Source organism: Stegodyphus dumicola, chromosome 11, assembly GCF_044657685.1.
Source record: "Stegodyphus dumicola isolate Sdum_Otavi_A_Nest chromosome 11, ASM4465768v1".
Classification (NCBI taxonomy): Eukaryota; Metazoa; Arthropoda; class Arachnida; order Araneae; family Eresidae; genus Stegodyphus; species Stegodyphus dumicola.
Window position 1 is genome coordinate 151817852 of NC_140778.1, and position 21194 is coordinate 151839045.

Below are 21194 nucleotides of genomic sequence, written 5' to 3' on the forward strand. Positions count from 1 at the left end.
CTCTTATCTCCAGAGCATCACTTTTCCATTTGCGGCAAGTGCAACGAGGTCCGAAGCACTTGTTGACGGCAATAGGTGGATCTGTTGCCAACATTCACGAAGCAGAAAGCTTGTTTCCCCAGAGTATTTATGTTTTCAGCAAGACTTCCATATCTAGTATTAAAAAATTATAGTATTTTTAATATCGTTTAATTCGAATACATGATGATGCCCTTTTTACTTCCTTGTACGAAGTAAAAAGGAAGTATTGTAATCGCGAAAAGTTGCAGGCAGCATATTTCAACGAAAATATCCATTTTGACCGCTTTCGAATGCAATTTAGCGATGTTTTTGCGTGATATCTGTACGTGAAGACAGAATAAAATACTCGTTTAGACAGAATAAAATTCCTCCAAAAAAATTATAAAACTGTTTTAAAATTAATTCTGAAGAGAATGTTTCGTGGTGTCTGTACGAACGTATGTACGTACGTACGTATCTCGCACAACTCAAAAACGAGTAGCCTCAGAACGTTGAAATTTTGTATATAGGACTGCTATAACATGCAGATGTGCACCTCGTATTTTGGCCGCACCAAACGTATATAAATATATTTATATAAAAATTGTAGAAAGTTCGCCTAAAAGTTACCAAGAGCTGCTGCTCCAAAAGGTTTAAAACGTTTTCAAAAATTAATACACATGAAAAGCAAATCATTAGACATGTAAAACATAAATAAAATTAAAAAACTGAAAAAGTTAAAAAAGTAAGCGGAAAATGGTAAATTAGCCCAATTCGACTTCCAAACAGGCTTTTCAAGGGAAATTTCATTTATTTGAACGTCGAATTAAGCTAACCCCATTACGCGTTTCGCCGAAACAGACAATTGAAACTTTTTCGCTAAAAAAATTTTTGACAAAGTGTCTTGGAAATTTTAATAGTCTCAATTCTCTGTTCCAATTTCCCGACGCGTCCATATGTTAATCAAAATCAAAACTTCCTAAATCTAGTCTAAAATTAAAATCAAAACGAAAATAAATAGCGATGAGCTATTAGTCCTAAAAATACAAAAACATACGGGCTGGGCCTGCAAGCTTAAAGATTAACAATTTAATTATAAAATAATAGATTTTAGAAAACTGTAAGAAAACCTGTAATTAATAAAAAATAAAAAATTAGGAAAAGAAATGAACAAACTCAGTGGGTCTTGCTAAGACCAAGAAAAAGTTGTAACAAAAGAATATATTTATATATATATCCACTCTGTTGCCCGGCTCAGTGATCTCAGTTTCTTTACTCTTATATGTTTGTAAATTGTACATTTTTTGCATTAAAAATATTGAATTATGTTGTTTTTATCTTCCGGTTAAGGTTTTTATGCCTTTAGTAAATCTGTATGCAATATTTTTAGAATTATCAGCAATTTTAAAGTTGTTTAAGTGCCGCTAAGCCGTTTTTTTTTTTTTTTTTTTTTTTTTTTTTTTTTGATGGAAGCAATTGATTGTTTACATTTGAAACAGCAGACTAGTGGATTTGTTGCCAATCTAGAGAGATTAAGCTTCGCAACAACAAAGATAACGCAGGAAATAAGTGTTTAAGATTTACTTCGAAATTTTTAATATAGATATTTTGACTTTTCATGTATTTTTGCCTTGTCGCGAAGTGAGAACTGAATTAATTGAATGAGAAGTATTCAATTGTCTGTGAAAAACTGTTTCTTTTTTGTTTTGTTTGCCTAATTTCTTTTATTCATCGTTCTAGCTTTATTATAGTATTTGAATAGAACATGTGGCAACGATTAGATAATTCTGTTCTTTAAATGATATAAATTTTGTGCATTCTTAGTTATAATATGAACGAAATTTAATACTGTTAAGTGAACCTTGCGCCAGAGTGTCACTATGGTAAACAAATACTAGAGTGAATTTTAAAGAATGCATTTATTCTATTTGAATTTTATTGAAAGTAATTTGAATGTAAATTGTTAAAAATGTTTAACGGGGACTTGAATTAAATCATGAATAACAAAATTTCAATTGCAAAAAGAAATTAAATTAAAAGCAAGTAATCATTGCCATTGATCGGAAATTAGTTGACTTTTCAAGGGGAACAAACCAACTTGCGTTCAATGAACAATAATTAAGAAATAAATACGACGGCGTTTCGTCCTTTACTCAAGTAATAAGGCGATGTCAAATTGGCAATTTAATTTAGGCCAAATATTTCCGTGAACCGAAGGGTACAAAACAATTCTTTTGAAAACAAAACACAAACATGCCTAGTATTTTTGCGCATAAAGCTGCAGAAAAATTATCGTTAAAGACATAAAGTAAGAAATTTAGAACTAATATTTCACAAAGAACCAGAAATTGAAATTTATAATTAATAAAATTTCAAATAATCATATAAATGCAACAAAGAATTAAAAATGTTAAAACCATAACATTTCAAACAAGCAAAACCCCACCTAAAAAAATTAATGAAATGTAAAGAAAGATGAACAAAAACAGAGGAAGAATTCAAGCAATCTCAGTGTCACTTCATCAGGGGTTAGGACTTTGAAATTAATTGAAATATCTCTTATACAAAATTCCTTGCTTTTCTGTACCCAGAATTAGCCGATGAACCATTTCAATGTATTTTAATTATAATTATAATAGTTCACCCGAAAGTTCCGGCCCTTCCCTAGTTTATATATATATATATATATATATATATATATATATATATATATATACGTATATATATATATATATATAAACTGGCTTTGGGTGGCAGAAGCTCACGTATTAAATGCTTCATTTTAGCTTAAATAGGCAAACTACAATTTTCATGAACTACTTTATATTATAGCAACTTATTGCACGTAGATCATAGATGTTCCTCTGTTGTGAAATAAACGGCTTTTGTAGGGCCTTCATTTCCATTGACTTATCATGCAGTAGCAACTTTAAGAGAGCTAAGGAAGGGCGACATCCCGTGGCGCTGAATGCATCGCACCGAATAATCAAGACATTTTGAGATCAAGAAAACCCCTTCAAATACAATGAGTCTGGCCCTGCAATTATGTATTAGATTCTGGCTTTCGTTTCACATATTCTTATAGATGCATAATATACGAAACGAAACTAATTAAAACAGTAGCGAAAATTGTGAAGCATACGAAAACATACAAAAGAACAATTTGTATGAAGGATATGAAAACATACGAACGAAAAATTATTTGTACGAAGGATATGAAAACATACTAAACAATTTGTATGAAGGATATGAAAACATACTAAACAATTTGTATGAAGGATATGAAAACATACTAAACAATTTGTATGAAGGATATGAAAACATACGAACGAAAAATTATTTGTACGAAGGATATGAAAACATACTAAACAATTTGTATGAAGGATATGAAAACATACTAAACAATTTGTATGAAGGATATGAAAACATACTAAACAATTTGTATGAAGGATATGAAAACATACTAACGATCAATATGTATGAAGCGTACGCAATAGAAAAACAGTTTGAATACCCTTCTTCAGGTCTTGAATCCATCCATGTTTTTGTAATGTCTTCCGTTCATAATGTTTAGATAACTTTTCCATGAGTTAGTGAATGCACTCCAAACTAGATGCTGCAAATATTGGAGGATCTGGACACAGTGCCGTATAGGCTCCCATGGTACAACTCTTCTCGGAAAGTTCGTCACTATTTGACAGCTATCTGGAGATTCGTCGTGGCAGAAGACGAAGTAGTATAAACACTTTAATGAATCATCTCTGTTAAATTTGCTCACCAATCGTATACGATGTGGAAGCTTTATCATTAATATGTTTAGATGTAATGTTTGTATGATAACCATGTAGCATGTACCATATGTAATCGTGTAGCATCTGGAAGTTTTATTATAAATATGTTAAGATGTAATGATGACCATATGTTAGATGATAATATGTTTAGATGTAATGATGACCGCCCAACCGGTATAGTGGTTAGCATCGCTGACTGCCGTGCCGAAGGACTCGGACTCGAATCCCGGAGAAGGCATGGATGTTTATAAATGTGTAGTGTCCGTGCGGCATGGGGACAATCTAAGTATGCGGCGAGCCGAAAGTTGTTGGTGATAGGGAAAGAGGGGTGGGAGACCTTTGAAGCCGTCCCCCCCCGGGGTGCACTCCATTAAATTGGGGGCGGAACTGAGCAAAATCGCACTGTCACCCAAAAGGTGCTCAAGGATGTTGCCATCGACATGTGTGAAACTAGCGTTCCTTGCCACCAGGTATTTTGTGGACTTAAGCTGATGTTATGGTCAGACAAGTGAGCATGTAACAACAACAACAGATGCAGTGATGATCATTAATATGTGTAGGATAGAAGTGACAACAACAAATGTAGTGATGATCAACAACAGATGTAGTAATGATCATCTACACATATTAATGATCATTAATATGTGTAGATGACTTTTCATATGATGTGCCTCCTATGACGAGATATATAATTCTTGAGTGTATTGCTATAATGTGTACCCTGGAAAGTATGATAGAGAAATATGTTAAGAATAAAATATCAAGTAATCGCTTTGAATCTCATTTAAGTTTAATGGCTAAAGTTACCGTAAGTCTAGTAGAGTTATTGCTAAGTTTACACCTTCAGTTGTCGCCCTCGTGGCCTAATGGATAAGGCATCGGTCTCCTAAACCGGGGATTGCGGGTTCGACTCCCGCCGAGGGTATGTGTATTGTTATTATTATTTTTTTTTTTTTTCTTTTAACAGATCTAGGTAAAACTATGTATCTTGATTTGAAAATCAAACTGCAGTTCTCTCTCGTTGAGAGAGTAAAACTAGATTTGCTACGTGAATGGATATACAAGTAACGCTTCACTATTGCAATTGTTAATTATTTAAAACCCAGTGAAATGGGAATGAAATTTGTTTTTAATTCTCATCCTGTTTTATGAAACGTTTGCTAAAATAAATGCTTTTCTGACTTTTAATTTTACTCAAAGAATGGGGCAAAATGAACACGAAGTTACAAATTTGGAATTTAACAAAATTTGCCTAATTTTAACTTAAAATATGTATTACGGATTTTGGCCCTATAGGAGTGAGTAATAAAAAGACATTTTTTTGATTTTTAAAATCTACATCTGAACACTGTACAGGTCTTATAGCCGCAATCTAATATTTAAATAAAATGATAAGAAATTCGTCACCTACCTTTCAATTTTTTTTTTTTTTTAATTTTTATTATTATTATTATTATTATTATTTTGAGGGAGAAGTTAGTATTAGACTGTAATAATTTTACTCACTTTTACCTTAAGTATGATGTTTGTATCATTCGATTGTCAACTTCTATATTACTCTCAATATATCAACTCCAGGTGTATGTAAAGCCAGGATTATCATACGGTTACGAAATGGGGGAAAACAAAAAAATTATCCGTCTTGCTTTTCTAACTGAAATATAATATCCTCTGTCCTGTTTAAAAATATTTTTTAAACTTATTTATTTATTTATTTCATTTTTATTTTTTCGTTGTTTTATATACATTTTATTTAACCGGCTTAAAATTTAAAAAAATTGGTTTTACACTTCCGCTCGTAATGCGGATACTGAAAGGATATTTTTCGTTTCTAGGTATTCAGTTAATCAAGAAGCAAAACAGATATAGTGTTATCTAGTACTCACAAAATATAGCTTTAAGATATATTTCGCTTTGATTTTTATAAGTTAAAAAACGAAAAGTTATCTGAAAAAATACATAGCTTCTAAGAAGTAGGATTAAGCGGGTGATAATAATTTCTTCATATTAAATTATAGGATTATTTTAATGGTGGTAGTGATGTTTTCTTCCATAACACAAATTTGTTAGAATATATAAAAATGAGTGGTGTTTTTTGGTAATAAATTGTGCTTATAAGATAATTTTAATATCAGGCTTAATTGAATACTAGTATATATTACAAGTTTGTAGAGATGTCTGCAATAACTAAACTGCAGGAACAGGAAGAAACTGACACTTTATTGAAGTAAATAGCAGTTTACAAAATAAGACAAAGATAGACAGTTATTAGTAGATGATAATAAGATAAATAGCTATCAATAACTGAAGGACAAAAAACAGAGATGAGGACAAAAAGACATAGAAGTCACTTTAACAAAAAGACATAGAAGTCATAGAAGGACAAAAAGACATAGAAGACATAGAAGTCACAGGACAACAGACATAGAAGACATGAGGACAAAAAGACATAGAAGTCACAGGAAGAAATTGACACTTTATTGAAGTAAATAGCAGTCTACAAAATAAGATAAAGATAGACAGCTATTAGTAGATGATAATAAGATAAATAGCTATCAATAACTGAAGGACAAAAAACAGAGATGAGGACAAAAAGACACAGAAGTCACTTTAACCTTTTAAATACATCTCTGATTACCGATATCATTCACAAAGTAAACTTTAAAGCAGTAATCACTGATAATCAAACAATTATGAATTGAAGCACTTGGCTAAGTCTTCGAAATGAACTGATTCTGAGCTTCAGCGCAGACGTATTTATAGGGTTGCTCAGGCCTCTGGAAGCTTCGGGGAAAATCGCTCCTAGGACTTCGAAAATGCATTTTCAGAATATTTCTGGTATGTCTCCGAGCTGGCGAAAAATTTCTAAATAATATAACCAAACCGGGATTAAAAACGTTTGCCAAAACCTGAATTTCTTCTTATATCTCAGTTTCTAATTAAGCTTTCTTCGTAATTTAAATGTCGATTGATTCAAAATTTATAACTTTCAGCCGGATCCAAATGCAATGTATTACATAAAATAAGCATTTCCAAACACAGTAACGTGGTTACAAATTTGATTTAATAAAAAAAAAAAAAAAAAAAATTGTAACTTCATTATTGCACAAAATTCAATAAATTAATAAACAAAGTAGCATAAAAAAACTATAAGAACAGCAGTGAAATAAGAACGAAAATTTGCATATATTTACAAAAAAATATATTAGTTTCAAGCTAAGTGTAAATATTGTTGCGTGCGTACGGGTTCGTATTGATTGAATGCGCATATTACAGTTCAAACTAATAAGAACGTTAAACACAACGCAGTGCAAAGTGCATCTAAAAGGCGGAGCTCTCACGGATACCTATACTCCGAAATTAGCTCTGAACTAACAACTACTACTTCACTCAGAAACTGATACTTTGATATTTTAGTGGACTACTCTGGAATTAGTAACTGTTTTAGTCCTGCTCCTTCCAGATTCCTTATAGAGCCCCGTCTGGGTCCTGGCGTATGTAAAAGTCCATAATTAATTTTTCTTCATCAGAGGTAGATCTAAATGGGTCAGGAACTGATGCTCTAGACGGTCTTCTATAGTTTTCATCTGGCCGCCGAGAAATCTTTAATAAGTTCCATTTCTGCAAATTACTGGAAGGCATATACGATTAAAGTTACATCTAAAGGTCTGATACGATTACAGTTGCGTGTATAGATTAATTACAGTTATTCTGTTACAGTGACCATTACAGTTATACAGTACATGACAAAATGTCACCAAATGGTTGCAAGTTCGGGCAACTTTTGGCGATATCTCGTCAGTTTAGCCAGATAGCCATATAAGATATTTCTGCCGCCTTCTTAGCATGCCTTCGTGGTGTAATGGTCAGCACGCTCTGCGCGTATTCGAGAGGTCCGAGTCCCAGCGAGGGCATTGCTCATTTTTCACTTCTGATTCCAAATAACGTAATATCTCTGCAGTGGCGCCCGAATTAAAAAAAGGGGCTGGATGATGATTCTCCATTACCAAGATTTGGTGATAGAGTCCCCTAATCCCCAGTCGTCCTTTAAAAGGGGGAGCATATAAGATATTTCTCATGCCTTCGTGGTGTAATGGTCAGCACACTAGGCGCGTATTCGAGAGCTCCGAGGTTCGAGTCCCGGCGAGGACATTGCTCATTTTTTCCGTCTCCTGCTTCCAAATAAGCTATTATCCTACAGCCATTCACTCAATGTTAAATAGGCTTGAGCCTGTATGCTTAATTTTCCTGTGAAGCTTTGGTTCTTTAGACTTTCATGCTACATAACAGAAAAAAATACTATAATTGCACATAAAATTACTTACGTATGCACGAAATACGTAACTAGGGGGGAAAAGGGGGATAAAATAAAAATTAAAGGGGAAAAAATAAAAATCTGATGTGAGCACCTTGTATGGCCTAATAAATTATACACATTTTTTATGCCATTTCATTTAAACTTATTTCGTCGAATTTCATTAGAGATACATTTCTCATTCAATTATTTTAGTTCTCTCACGGCAAAGCAAAAATACATAAAAACTCAAACACCTTCATTAAAAATGGCGAAAACAGTTAAAAAATAATTTAAATTTAGAGTTTTTATGCAAAAACAAGCAATTCGGCCAGCGGGTAAGAAGGCAGATTTTTCGGTGTAATATTGAATGTTATCTTTTGATCCCACTCAGCAGAAAGACACTAAAGATGCAGAAACCGACATAATTCTCATAATGCTACGTTCCAAATGTAAACAAATGGCTGTTCCGTTATCTTTGATCGCACTTAAACAACTTTTAAATTGTTAATAATTCTACAAATATTTCATGCAGATTAAAGGCATACAAACCTTAAACAGAACATAAGAACAGCATAATTCTTTTAAACAGCATAACTTTTAAAGCAAAAATTGCACAATTTACCAACATATAAGAACAAAAAACTAAGCTCACCGAGCCAGGTAATAGGAGAGGAATATACTGTTGCGTGCGTAGGGGTTCGTAACATATAGAATGCATAAATCCGATAAAAAGTTATCAAAATTTATTCTTATATCTATATAATTTATTCTTATTCTCTATTATCACAAGAAATATAACAAAAACGCTGGATTTTCCCTCAAAGATATTCGCACAAAATCACAATATCACGCAATATAATCAGTAGCTATATTTTAAACTACTAAAACATTAAATAGAGCACAATTCAAAGCGCAGCGAAAGTTAATAGGATCTCAAAATTACAGCAGCTAAGTAAACAACAGCAACTTATTAAACAACAGAACTGAGATGTTTTTCTCCGGCCTTTTAAAGCTTTATAATCGTGCACGAGAACATTCTGGTAAATTTCTATTTTCTCGAGGTTTCTGGAAAGCAAAAGTTACAGCTAACACAATTGCATTTATTCAAATTAAATATCAATTACGGAGATTAACTTTTATTAAATTTAAATGCACGTACTCTCGTATTTTTACTTTTCCGATGTTGCTTTCTCTTAAAATTCGTCACTCGCTGCATTGTACGGGGAAATGAAACAATTTTAATTACAATTCTATTAAAAATAGCCAACTAAATACAAAATCTGTAACAATATATTGTTACGAAATGTCCAGGCGCGATAAGATAGCTTTCCCGCAAAGCAAGTTTAGGGTTGCCATAAGATGGCAAGGGAAGACATGGTTGTCACATTTGGCGAGAAATCGCCATTTGGCGACATTTGGGGATATGCCATGGACGGATGGAGAACCTTCTGGAACGAATTCTTACCGGTTTAGCCCAGAATGTTCTCGAACAGAAGCCGAAACTATATAAACCTTGCTGGCCCGCAGTCAGTTAGTGTGTAGGTGCCTCGTCTAGAGTGCGAGATAGTTAGTCTCGAGTTAGTCAGTTCGTGAGGAGTCGATCGAGTTGACAGCCGAGAAGCGAGTGCCGAGTGGATCGGCGAGTGCACTGAAGAGTCTCTTAGTGTATCCCGGTTAGTGCATCGTCGGGAGAGTGTGTTAAGCACCGGGAACGACTGAATCGAAGAGTCGGGAGCTGTGCTCTGTGTGTCGTCGAGTGCATCGCGAGTCGTAGCGCAAAGAGACTCGAAAGTTCGTGGAGTTTCGAGAACGACCGAGCAGAGTCGGCAGCTGCAATCTGGCGCTTTGCAGTGAAGCTGTCTCCACCGTTATAGCCTGATAACCTGAAGGCTGTGTCGCTGATTGTGTCAGCGTGTTTATAGTAGATCTTCGACGACTGTAAAAGTGTTTTGCAGCTGTCCTGATTAGTACTGGCTAAATAAAATGTGATTTGATACTTCATCAACTGCTGTCGTCATTATTCACCCCAAATCCATACGAACCCCGTACGAACGTGAAGGACGAAAATAACGTAACAACTGGTGTCAGAAAAGAAAAACACAACAATATATATATATATATATTTGTAATAATAAAATTCCATAGTCAAGAATACACTTAAAATTCAAACTGTATGTTCTTTTCATTTTTAATGGCGAAGCTCTCTTATTTGAAAGTACGTGGAATTAAATCCACAGCCCCGTAGTCAGTACGTACAGATATCACCCAAAAACATCGTTCAAATATTTTGGAGAGTGGATGAAATGGATATTTTCGTTTAAACAATGATACCCGAAATTTTTCGCGGTTTCTATACTTCCTTTACTTCGTACAAGGAAGTAAAACACGGAGTTTTAACACTGATATATGATTATGTAAAAAGAAGCTTCTTTCAAAGCAAAATGATTTTTCAGCAAGGATAAAATGGAAAAAATTGTTCTTATTACATTGTTACCAACCATGGTATTATTAGGACAATAAATGATCTTAAAATGCTAAATCTGAAAAAAAATTATTATTATTAACTGAATGTTGCTGTTTCATTTATTAAAATAAATGTTAAAGCATCTTGAGATTGTAAAATGGGACGTTAAATTTAACCTGCATTCGTTTGATGAAATGATCGTTTGATCGTTTGATGAAAACGAACTATATTTCCGTAAGTTCCAGTTAAGGCTTGTCTAGACTGATTTTAGATTTGACAAGCTAGGTTACATGAATGGCGCGTTTAATGCTAAGGAAACTTCCACCAAACATTAAGGTAAAAAATAATAATAATAATAATAATAAAGAAAGAAAGAATGAAAAGCAAAGGAGATATTCTCATTTTCTGAAAGGCGTGGATAAAGATGAATGACCTAAACAGCTGGCATATAGGCAGTCAAATTCTCTTCCCCTCCTTTCTTTCTTTATAAGAAAAAAAAAAAAAAAAAGCAATATCAATAATGATAATAATATCGCCATAAAGATACAGGAAAACCTTACAACTGAGTATTCCTACTATAGTGACAGATTTGATTTGCCTGATCAATATTGTCACGTTAAATACAATAATGCTAAAATTTAACAGAAATGCAGAATGAAGACTTTAGATACCAGCTTTGAAATTTTAAACTGTACTTTATCACCTCAAAGAGGTTAATAAATAGAGTTTCATAAAATCAGAAAAATAGCTAAAATATCTTTAAAACATAAAAAATCATAAAATAAAAGAAAAAACTGAAATCTGATTTTAATATGCAGATTACAGTTTAATGTCAAAAGCAACTGGAAGTTAACAGTTGCGGCCCAACAGCGGCAGAGCGGTAAAGTCTCTGAACACTGGTAGTTCGATCTGAGGTTCGAACCGCGCAAGCGGGTTGACTGCATGGGCGTTTACGTGGTCTTCCCCATGTGTAACGTGTTAATACCAGCCAGTTTTCCTTAGAACGTCCTCCACGAAAGCATCCCTTCCGTCCGTGTAGTGCCTTAAAGCAGAACACATAAAATAATAATAATAAGTTAACAATTGCAACAAAATTCCTACTTTGAGAATTAGTTCCCCAAAATAAAAAAATATAGAACACAAAATCTTGCACATCGAATGAGTTAAAAGTTGAATTGTTAAAAGTCAAATGATAAAAAAGAAGTTTGATGAAGTTTTTTTTTAATTAAGTCACGTAGAGACTAATAACGAAAAGTCTTAATTATTCAAGATGTCGTTGTGCACTCGTTTCCCTGGATTGTTTACTCATGCGACAGTATTTCCTATTTTATTATGGCAAAAATTAATTTCCGGCGTTACCAATTCTGGCGTTGAAAACAATAAATATCTGGAAGCGTTTGCCCTTCAATGTATACGGTTCCCCTTAGTTCACTAACCATTTATTAGTCCAAAGGGGCTTTGTCCCTGAAGGACTATTGTTTTCGTTTTGCGATTTTGCGTTGGTTCACTATAAATGTCCGTTTCACTTTTCAGACTGTTGCCACCAAATGTTAGAGTCCTGCATTATATTTGGAGAAATCAAATAATGAGAAGTCTGCATAAATGTATTTATATTTCTAGCACTATGATAAAACAGCGGTACATAGAGCCATCGAATTTTGAATGACGTAATCCTATTGCGAATATGGGCATGTGGAAGCCCAAATTTGGAATTTGTTTTATTATCGATTTCATATTTTGTAAAACTTTAACGAATTTTTGAGTATCAAACTCAACGATTTAAAAGCGAGCAATGGCAACACTCTACGGGGGGGGGAGAAGCCTTTTTATCTCTAGCGCCCGCGGAACTGTGTATGAGAAATTCTAAAGATATGCTCATTTTAAAATTATTTTGGGACATTGCTGTTGAACTGAATTTTATGGTTTAAGGTTTAAGTACGAAAAACATGATATTTAATAAATAAAGGTAGCACACAAAACGGGGGGGGAAAAACCGCTCCTTTGGACGTAATTTAATAAAATCTAAAACCTTTCAGAATTTTTTTTTTTTTTTTAATTTTGGTATCTTTTTTTAATTTTCATATTTCCTCTCACATTTTCACTCCAGGATGCAAGTTAAGTAGACGAAGGAGAGTGTTTAAATGGGTAAAACGAGAAGATTAGACAGAGCATGATTTCGCTAGTGTAGTTCACGTTTGCTATTTTGTCCTCTAGCTCTTAATCTTAGGTGCTGCTATGCATTCATGGCGTTTAGTTACTCAATCGCCGGTGTAGGTTGCTGAGTCAGCCTGTTAAATTAGAATAAATTGTGTAGTATAGCACTACTTCTTCCCTTTTGAATTTATTGTTAAATTACAATTAGAATCTCCCACAAGTAGTAGGTGATTTTGTAAGCCCGAAGTCCATGCCTTTCTGTTGAAGAACTATGCTTAGTAAAAAGGGTTTTTTTACACTCTTTCCCTGTTGTGTTCATGTTCATGCCTGTGCGAGAAGTCACCAAGTTGGACCCTGAGATCTAATCACACTGTGTCATAGCTAAAAAGGCCAGATCTTACAGTACAATGTACCCAGTGGGATGTGAGAAAAAATAATCTGTTAAAAAAAAGATTACTGAAAAAATTCATAATTTTCATGGAAGTAATTTTAGTGGGTGAGAAAAAGAGGGGGGAGAAGCTGTGTCTGAAGCTAACCAAATTCAAACTTCATCCTAGAAATCGAACAAGAACGAATAAACTTAACTGAAAGTCTAGAGCAGGGTTTTTTAAACTTTTTTCAGTCGCGATCTTTTTTTATCACTGAGATTTTTTCGCGACCCCCAGAAGCCCACAAAAATTTTATGGGACCCCATAAGTATTGCGAAAATCCGATGCACGTGTGTGTGAAACTGCCAATTTTTTTCACTTGTACTGTAATATATTATTGCAGTTTTAAATCATTAACTTCAATTTCTAATTTTAAGACATAGAACAATGGGAAAATTTTAAATAAGTAACAGACGAAATGACAGCGTCACGTGCAAAGCAAGGAAAATGAACGCCTATATTATAAAAAGAATGCGTCGAAACGTTTTCGTTTTTTTCTTTATCTGCATTGTCTTATCTTTATCTATTTTCAGATATATTGTGTAAAAATATTTGGTAATTGTAAAATTATTATAATAAGTTAAAGAAATATCAAAACTGCTAAAATTTTTGGGATCACCTTCACAATTTAAGAAACCCTGGTCTAGAACTCTATTTGCTAAACAAGGATTCATCTTGTACGGAATCTCGGGTTTTTTTTTTTTTTTTTTTTTTTTTTTTTTTTTTTTTTTGAGTAAGAGAGATGAAAAATTAGCAATCACCTTCGCCGGGAGTCGAACCACGGACCTCTGAAATACCGGCTCAGTGTCTGACCATTACACCACGAAGGCACGCTAGGAAGGCGGGAGAAATGCCTTATATACTGCCCCCTTTAAAGGGCAACTGAGGTTCTTAGGGAACTTAATTCCCAAATCCTGGAAGAGGAGAAATCAACATCCACCACCCTTTTAGTTCGGGCGCCACTGTAGAGACATTAGTTTTTTTTTTTTTTTTTTTTTTTTTTTTTTTTTTTTTTTTTTTTCCGGAGCAAGAGAGATGAAAAATTAGCAGTCGCCTTCGCCGGGAATCGAACCACTGACCTCTGAAATACCGACTCAGTATGCTGACCACTACATCAAGGAAGGCACGCTAAGAAGGTAGGAGAAATAGAAATACCTAACAAAAGAAGCTCAGAACTTAAGAAAACAAATGCTTCATTCTTCCAGAACTAGAAAACACTTCTTCTTCGGAATAATGCCAACCAGCGACTGACTGAGCGGTAAAGTCGCTGAAAACTGGTAATTCAATCCGGGTCCAAAGCTTGGTTGTATTGGGGTTTCCTTGAATTCCCCTGTGTAATATGGATGCTAGCTAGGTCCCCTTAAAAATTCCTCCACGATATCATTCCTCCCTATAGGCAGAAATGAATCAACTTAACCATCTTCAAAAGATATGAAATATGTTAAGAAAATGCAAACAAATAAATATAATAACCCCCTCCCAACGGAAGTATGAAAATTTTTCAAAAAAAAAAAATAAATTGAATAAATAAACTAATAAAAATCTTAATATTAAAAGGAAATTGAACTCAGAGCTTAGTATGCATATTTCTGTTTAACACTTATTGAACCAATTAAGGCAAGCAACTATAAAGTATTTAAAAATTAACCCCCAAGAAAATAAAGGATTAAAGGTAGTGAATAAAGAATCATAAAATGAGTTTTTTTAAGACAGTCAGATGGCAGTGGAGGGAAGATGCTGTAGTCCTACTTGATCTTAAATTAACTGGCGAGAAGACATGTATGTTATTTAATGAAGAAATGATTTTATTACCGTATTTCTGAGAGCATTTGTCCTCTCGCTTATCTCCCCTAGCATTTTAACCCCAAGTTCTGAAAATTTTAGAGATATTCGCGTAATTGTAATTAAAATAGATTCGTCCCCGTAGTCCTTGTTTCGTTCTTACTAAACAAAACCTTGCACAGCGACAAAACCTTGCACAGCGAAGTCACGGCGAAGGTCACGCCGAAACGTTCCCTTCTACTGTTTATGCAAGCAATAACCGTCCCATTCCACCACTGCAAGCATGAACTGACATTCAGTCTATGATTCCGCCGAGTCAGCTGCATATTTGCCTTCTCTAATTATTTATAGATGACTTGAGGCCTAAGGAGTAGCCGTAAGAAGAATAAAAAAGGAGAAAAATTACATAAATACAGCTGGGAGTTACTGGGAAGCAGAAGCGAATATATCTCATTAGATAATTGTAATGTTAGTATTACTATGTATTCTTGGTTTCTTTTAAGTAAATAATATTCTGATAGTGACCTGTAACTTATTCATGACTACTTTCCATTTGTTATGTTCTTACTGTAACCGCAACCACCAAAACTTTAATTTTTTGCCTAATTTTCACCTCTTGCGCACGAGGTTAGCAATAAACATTTCCCTCAAGCTGCAACGTTTTCTATTTTGCCTATTAGCCAATACTTTCTACTTTTTCAGAACGGGAAAACGGAGAATTGAAAACAAAAAATACCTTGAAATTCCCCCTTCAAGATGTTTAAAAACCTGATGCTATAATAATGATTTATTAAGATTAAAGCCATGTCATTTGTTTCCTGACAGACATATTAAAAGCAATTTTATTTCCCCTAGAATAGTAGTTCTCAACCTTTTTTGCCCCAAGCGCCTCTTTCAGCATTACTAAACCATTTCCTTCTCGCTTTCCAAAATTCGGAAAATACATTCCCATTTATTAGATTTAAATCATTTTTAACGGCATAGCAGGAAGCAGGTAGAGGCAGACTGACCGCATCCCCCCTCTGAAACTATTCCCTAGTTGATAACCTCTGACCTAGATGCATAAAAACCTTTTCCCTACAATAAATTCATTGTATTTATGTAAGAGAATAGAAATGTTTTTGAAGTTCCGCACGTAAAAAGTAAACGGATTCCTAAATAAACGACTTATTTAAGTTATAGTTATAGGCGCTGATATAAACAAATGCAACAGAATATAATCATTGCAGTTGAATTTTATTACTGACGCACGTAACAGTGTATATAAGCAGAAACAAATAACTTTTAAGTGAAGTGCATAATATACAATGCTCGAAATAGCATTTTAAAGTTGTATTAACAATACAAATTTTAAACAGCCTTCTTGAAATACATCAATAGGAAATAAATATTATTTTCATATTTTTCACTTGATAAGAATTGTGCTGTTTTAGTATGAAAAATAAATCACATGTATAATATATATATATAAATAGATAGATAGATAATTTATTTACTAAAGAAATAATGATTATATTATCTCCTAATATTAATTTTAGTAGAAGTATCTAAAAATAGTGACCATAGGTAGGAAGTTTAATTCCGAAAATTGTTTTAAAGTAACTTGAACATAAATTGTTAAAAATGTTTTATGGGGACTTGAAGTAATATCCTATATAACTTAAATAGGCATGAGTTCTATTTTTATCTCGCTTTAGAATTATTAAAAAGGAACCTAAATTTTATACACATTTAAATATGATAAATGGAAAGCATTTTTCTGCAGCAAATAGCTTCATAATTTGGGAAGTTTTGAAAACTCTTATTCAATAGAAAGATTGTCTATTCGTGGAAGACATACGACCAATTTTTATAAACAACTTACTTAACAGGAAAAAAAAAAAAAAAAAAAAAAATTCTGAAATGTTTCAGATTTTAAATTACGTCTAAAGGGGCGTTTTTTAACATTTTGTGTGTTACCTTTCTTTATTAAATATCATGTTCCTCGCACTTAAACCATAAGATCCAGTGCAACAGCAATATCGCAAAATAGTTTTAAAACGAGCATATCTTTAGAATTTCCGATACAGAGACTCACGCGCTGGAGATACAAATGTTTTTTCTGCACAACGTTGCCATTGCTCGCTTTGAAATCCTTGAGTTTGTTAATCAAAAATTCGTCAAAGTTTTAAAAAATAGGAAATCGATCATAAAACAAATTTCAAATTTCAAATTTGGTCTTCCACATGCTCATATTCGTTGGAGGATTACGTTATTCAAAATTCGATGACTCTATGTACCGTTATTTTATGACAATGTGAGAAATATACCTACATTTACGCAGATTTTCATTATTTAATTTCTTCAAATATAATGCAGGACTCTAACATTTTATGGCAACAGTTTGAAAAGTGAACCGACATTTATCCGTCCGACGCAAAATGCCAAAACGAAACTAATAGTCCTTCGGGATTCAAATCCCTTTGGACTAAAAAAAACTGAAAATTTTCAGATTTTAACGGTCGCTCCAATTTTTTTTTTTTTTTTTAAGTTTCATTATTAAACATAATTTTCTTCTTACTTACGCCATATACAATTCAACGGCATAACTAAAAAAATTTTTAATGCAGCATAGCAGTCATACACGCAGAACAAGTATTAATTAGAAGTCAAACAACAAAAATATTTGAAAATATAACGCTGATATTTGTTGTTTGACTCCTAAATTAATTACAGTATACGTTTAAAGTTCTCGATTGCGGCATTCAATGCTGGCGTACATTTCGCTGCCCTTTTCAGTCTTTTCTCACTCATCATATCAGTTTCCCAGTCATCATATCAATGATCAGTTTCCCAGTCAAAATATCAATGATCAGTTTCCCAGTCATCATATCAATGATCAGTTTCACACTCATCATATCAGTTTCCCAGTCATCATATCAATGATCAGTTTCACACTCATCATATCAGTTTCCCAGTCATCATATCAATGATCAGTTTCCCAGTCATCATATCAATGATCAGTTTCCCAGTCATCATATCAATGATCAGTTTCCCAGTCATCATATCAATGATCAGTTTCCCAGTCATCATATCAATGATCAGTTTCCCAGTCATCATATCAATGATCAGTTTCCCAGTCAATATATCAATGATCATTTTCCCAGTCATCATATCAATGATCAGTTTCCCGTCATCATATCAATGATCAGTTTCCCACTCATCATATCAGTTTCCCAGTCATCATATCAATGATCAGTTTCCCAGTCATCATATCAATGATCAGTTTCCCAGTCATTATATCAATGATCAGTTTCCCAGTCATCATATCAATGTTCAGTTTTCTTATTCAGATGTTCTTTACAAAACCCTTTTTTTCCTTTTGATTATTAATGTTTTGTGTTTTCGATAGACAGTCTCGTGCGCTGAACCTAAAATATTTTATTCCGTACAGTTTTGCCACTTCTCGCCTTCGTTGAGTTTGTTAATCAAAAATCAGTTAAAGTTTTACAAAATATGAAATAGAGAATGAAACAAATTCAAAATTCGGGCTTCCTAGCCAAGTGCCCATGTTCCTAGCCCATGTTCCTAGCCAAGTGCCATTACAGTAATACGTTTTTCAAAATTTGATTGCTCTAGGTACCGTTGCTTTTCCGCAATGGGAGAAACATGCATATATTCATGTAGATCCTTCATTATTTAATTTCTTTAACTATAATACAGGGCAATAATATTTGATGGCAACAATTTCAAAAGTGATACGCCGTTTATAGTGATTCAACGCAAAGTGCCATTTCGAGACTAACATTCCATTCGAAACTATTGTCTCTTTTGGGCTAAAAGCTACAAATATTTAACTGCAATGATCTGAAGAAAACCGCATATGACACGTGACCCAAAGCACACTGGGGACAGTCACACAGAATGCTAAAAGTGCCTTTTCGAAAAGTCAGAACCATACGACAACACTTGACTTACCGATGGTCATTGACGGCTTTTGTGTATAGTTACTGTTAAACTCAGTTAAAAATGGCCGCAGATCATTTGTTGCCGTTATGCCTCATCAACAATTGTCAACAAATCTTCGGCTGTAGCGTCAAACACAAAACAGGAGAAATCGATTTACAGCGACCACCTGGTTGAGATAATTTATGCGACGTAATATACGGTATATCAGCTATCATTATACCAGAACAACTAAGTAACATCAGCGACATCATGTTCCCTAAGGCGATCGCTTTTAGTAAAGCCCAGAATGTCTGGAATCAAGGCATGGAAAACTTAGGACAAGTTTCAATAGGAAATTTCTAAAAGCAAAGCCGAACAGCAGGGAGAACAAGATGCACTCAAGTTCAAATACAGTTTTTTAAACTTTTAATGAATGACACTTGATGTTATTACAGTTTTTTTCACATATTATTATTATTATTATTATTATTATTATTATTATTGTATTTAAAAAAAATTTTTTTTGTTGACCTTAGTGGGAATTGACTTAATTTTTTTTATTTAATTAATTAATTTTCAATCGTTAATACAATACTTTTTATTCATCCACTGAAGTTCAAATACATTTTTTAAATCTTGTAGTGGATGAAACTTGATGTTAATACAGTTTTTTCACATATTAAAATTTTTTTAAATGTTTAATTTTCTTTAAAAAATTATATTTCAAGATTTTTATATTTATATATTTCTTTATTTTGTGTTTTAAATATTTTTTCTTTGTTGACCTTAGTAGGAAATGACTTAATTTTTTTTATTTAATTAATTAATTTTCAATCGTTAATACAATACTTTTTGTTCATCCACTCAAGTTCAAATACACTTTTTTAAACTTGTAGTGGATGAAACTTGATGTTAATACAGTTTTTTTTTAATTTTAAAATGTTTAATTTTCTTTAAAAAATTGTATTTAAAAATTGTTATTTTATTTATTGATTGATTTTGTATTAAAAATTTTTTTCTTTGTTGACCTAAGTAGGAATTGACTTGATTTTTTTTTATATTACTTGTTTTTAAATATTCTTTTCTCGATTTGCTACTTCTTTGCAAACAGATCCAAGAATTTAATTGATATTTAAACGGATTACTTAATTATCTTCCGCTAATTATAAAAGTTTGTACTGGTTACTGATGCGTACATAAATTTGAACCTACCTTTAACGGACCTACAGATAAAATCAAGAATTTTGTCAGTTACCCGGAAGATTCCGCTAACATGAGTACCTTGGTTTCCTATATCGAGGGTAACGGAATGACAAAATTGTTCATTAATGAAAGAGTGTCCGCTTAAGTGGGCAATCTTTTTACAGAGATTCGAGTATATTATGCTCTCGCGACAATACCATTTCAGAAGTTTTGCAATTAAAATAACCAACATTTTTTCCGGTTTATGAGCTTCAATTTTTTTAATATGCTTTACAAAGAAGTTATATATATGTCTGGCATGGACATGTATATATAACCGCGTAGTTCATTTGCATTTTCACACTGAATGAGTTTCTTCTTTCAATTTTTATGGTTCAAAATAGGGAAATGTTTTATGATTTTCGGAAAGTCTTTTTTTCTGTTACCTAAACTAGTGTTTTTCAAACGCTTCATTCCGGTTACCATTTAGTTACTGACCCAGAAAATATTCATATATAGTTGCAAATTCGGAATAACTCACAGGTTGAAAACAATATTGTCACATTATGCGATTTATCGCCACGGTATACGTTTACTAACTCGGGGGGGGGGGGGGGGAGGATTTTCCCAGAAGAAAACAGTGTAATAATAAACACACTGTTACGGTAAAAGCAATTAATCGAATTGTGCAAAACAGCCAATACCTGATGCGTTTATAAATTTGATTCATATACTATAAATTAATCGCATTTATTATTTATTTATTATCACCGGTTAATGGTAGTAAATATGATAAATCAGTGCTTAATTAATAGATATTACACATAAAAAGTGCAGTGACCTTGCACTTTTTCCATAATAGCATTATAGGTACTAAATACAAGTACAATTATTCGTTTTTCGAAACTAAAACTTCTGTAATATATATTACAAAAAAAAATTTTATTTTTTTTTTTATTCTGTATTTATGAGACTGCCACAGTTTCCATCTTGTAAATAATCTAGATTTAAATTAAAACTTCGGCGGTAAAATAGCTATAATTAATTAATTACTTAATCTTGAATCGCTGAAACCTTATCAAAAGCTAAAAAATCTAAGAACATTCTGAAACGAATTACTGAATTCATATTCATGATAATATTCACGAAGTCAGATAATTAAATGCACA

General features: G+C 33.0%; 1 non-coding gene across 1 annotated transcript; it reads left to right on the forward strand.

Moving 5' to 3' along the window:
• The first annotated feature begins 4643 nt into the window (after positions 1 to 4643).
• Positions 4644 to 4716, forward strand: TRNAR-CCU (transfer RNA arginine (anticodon CCU)). The gene has a single exon. It is a non-coding gene; the product is annotated as a tRNA-Arg (tRNA).
• The last annotated feature ends 16478 nt before the right edge of the window (positions 4717 to 21194 follow it).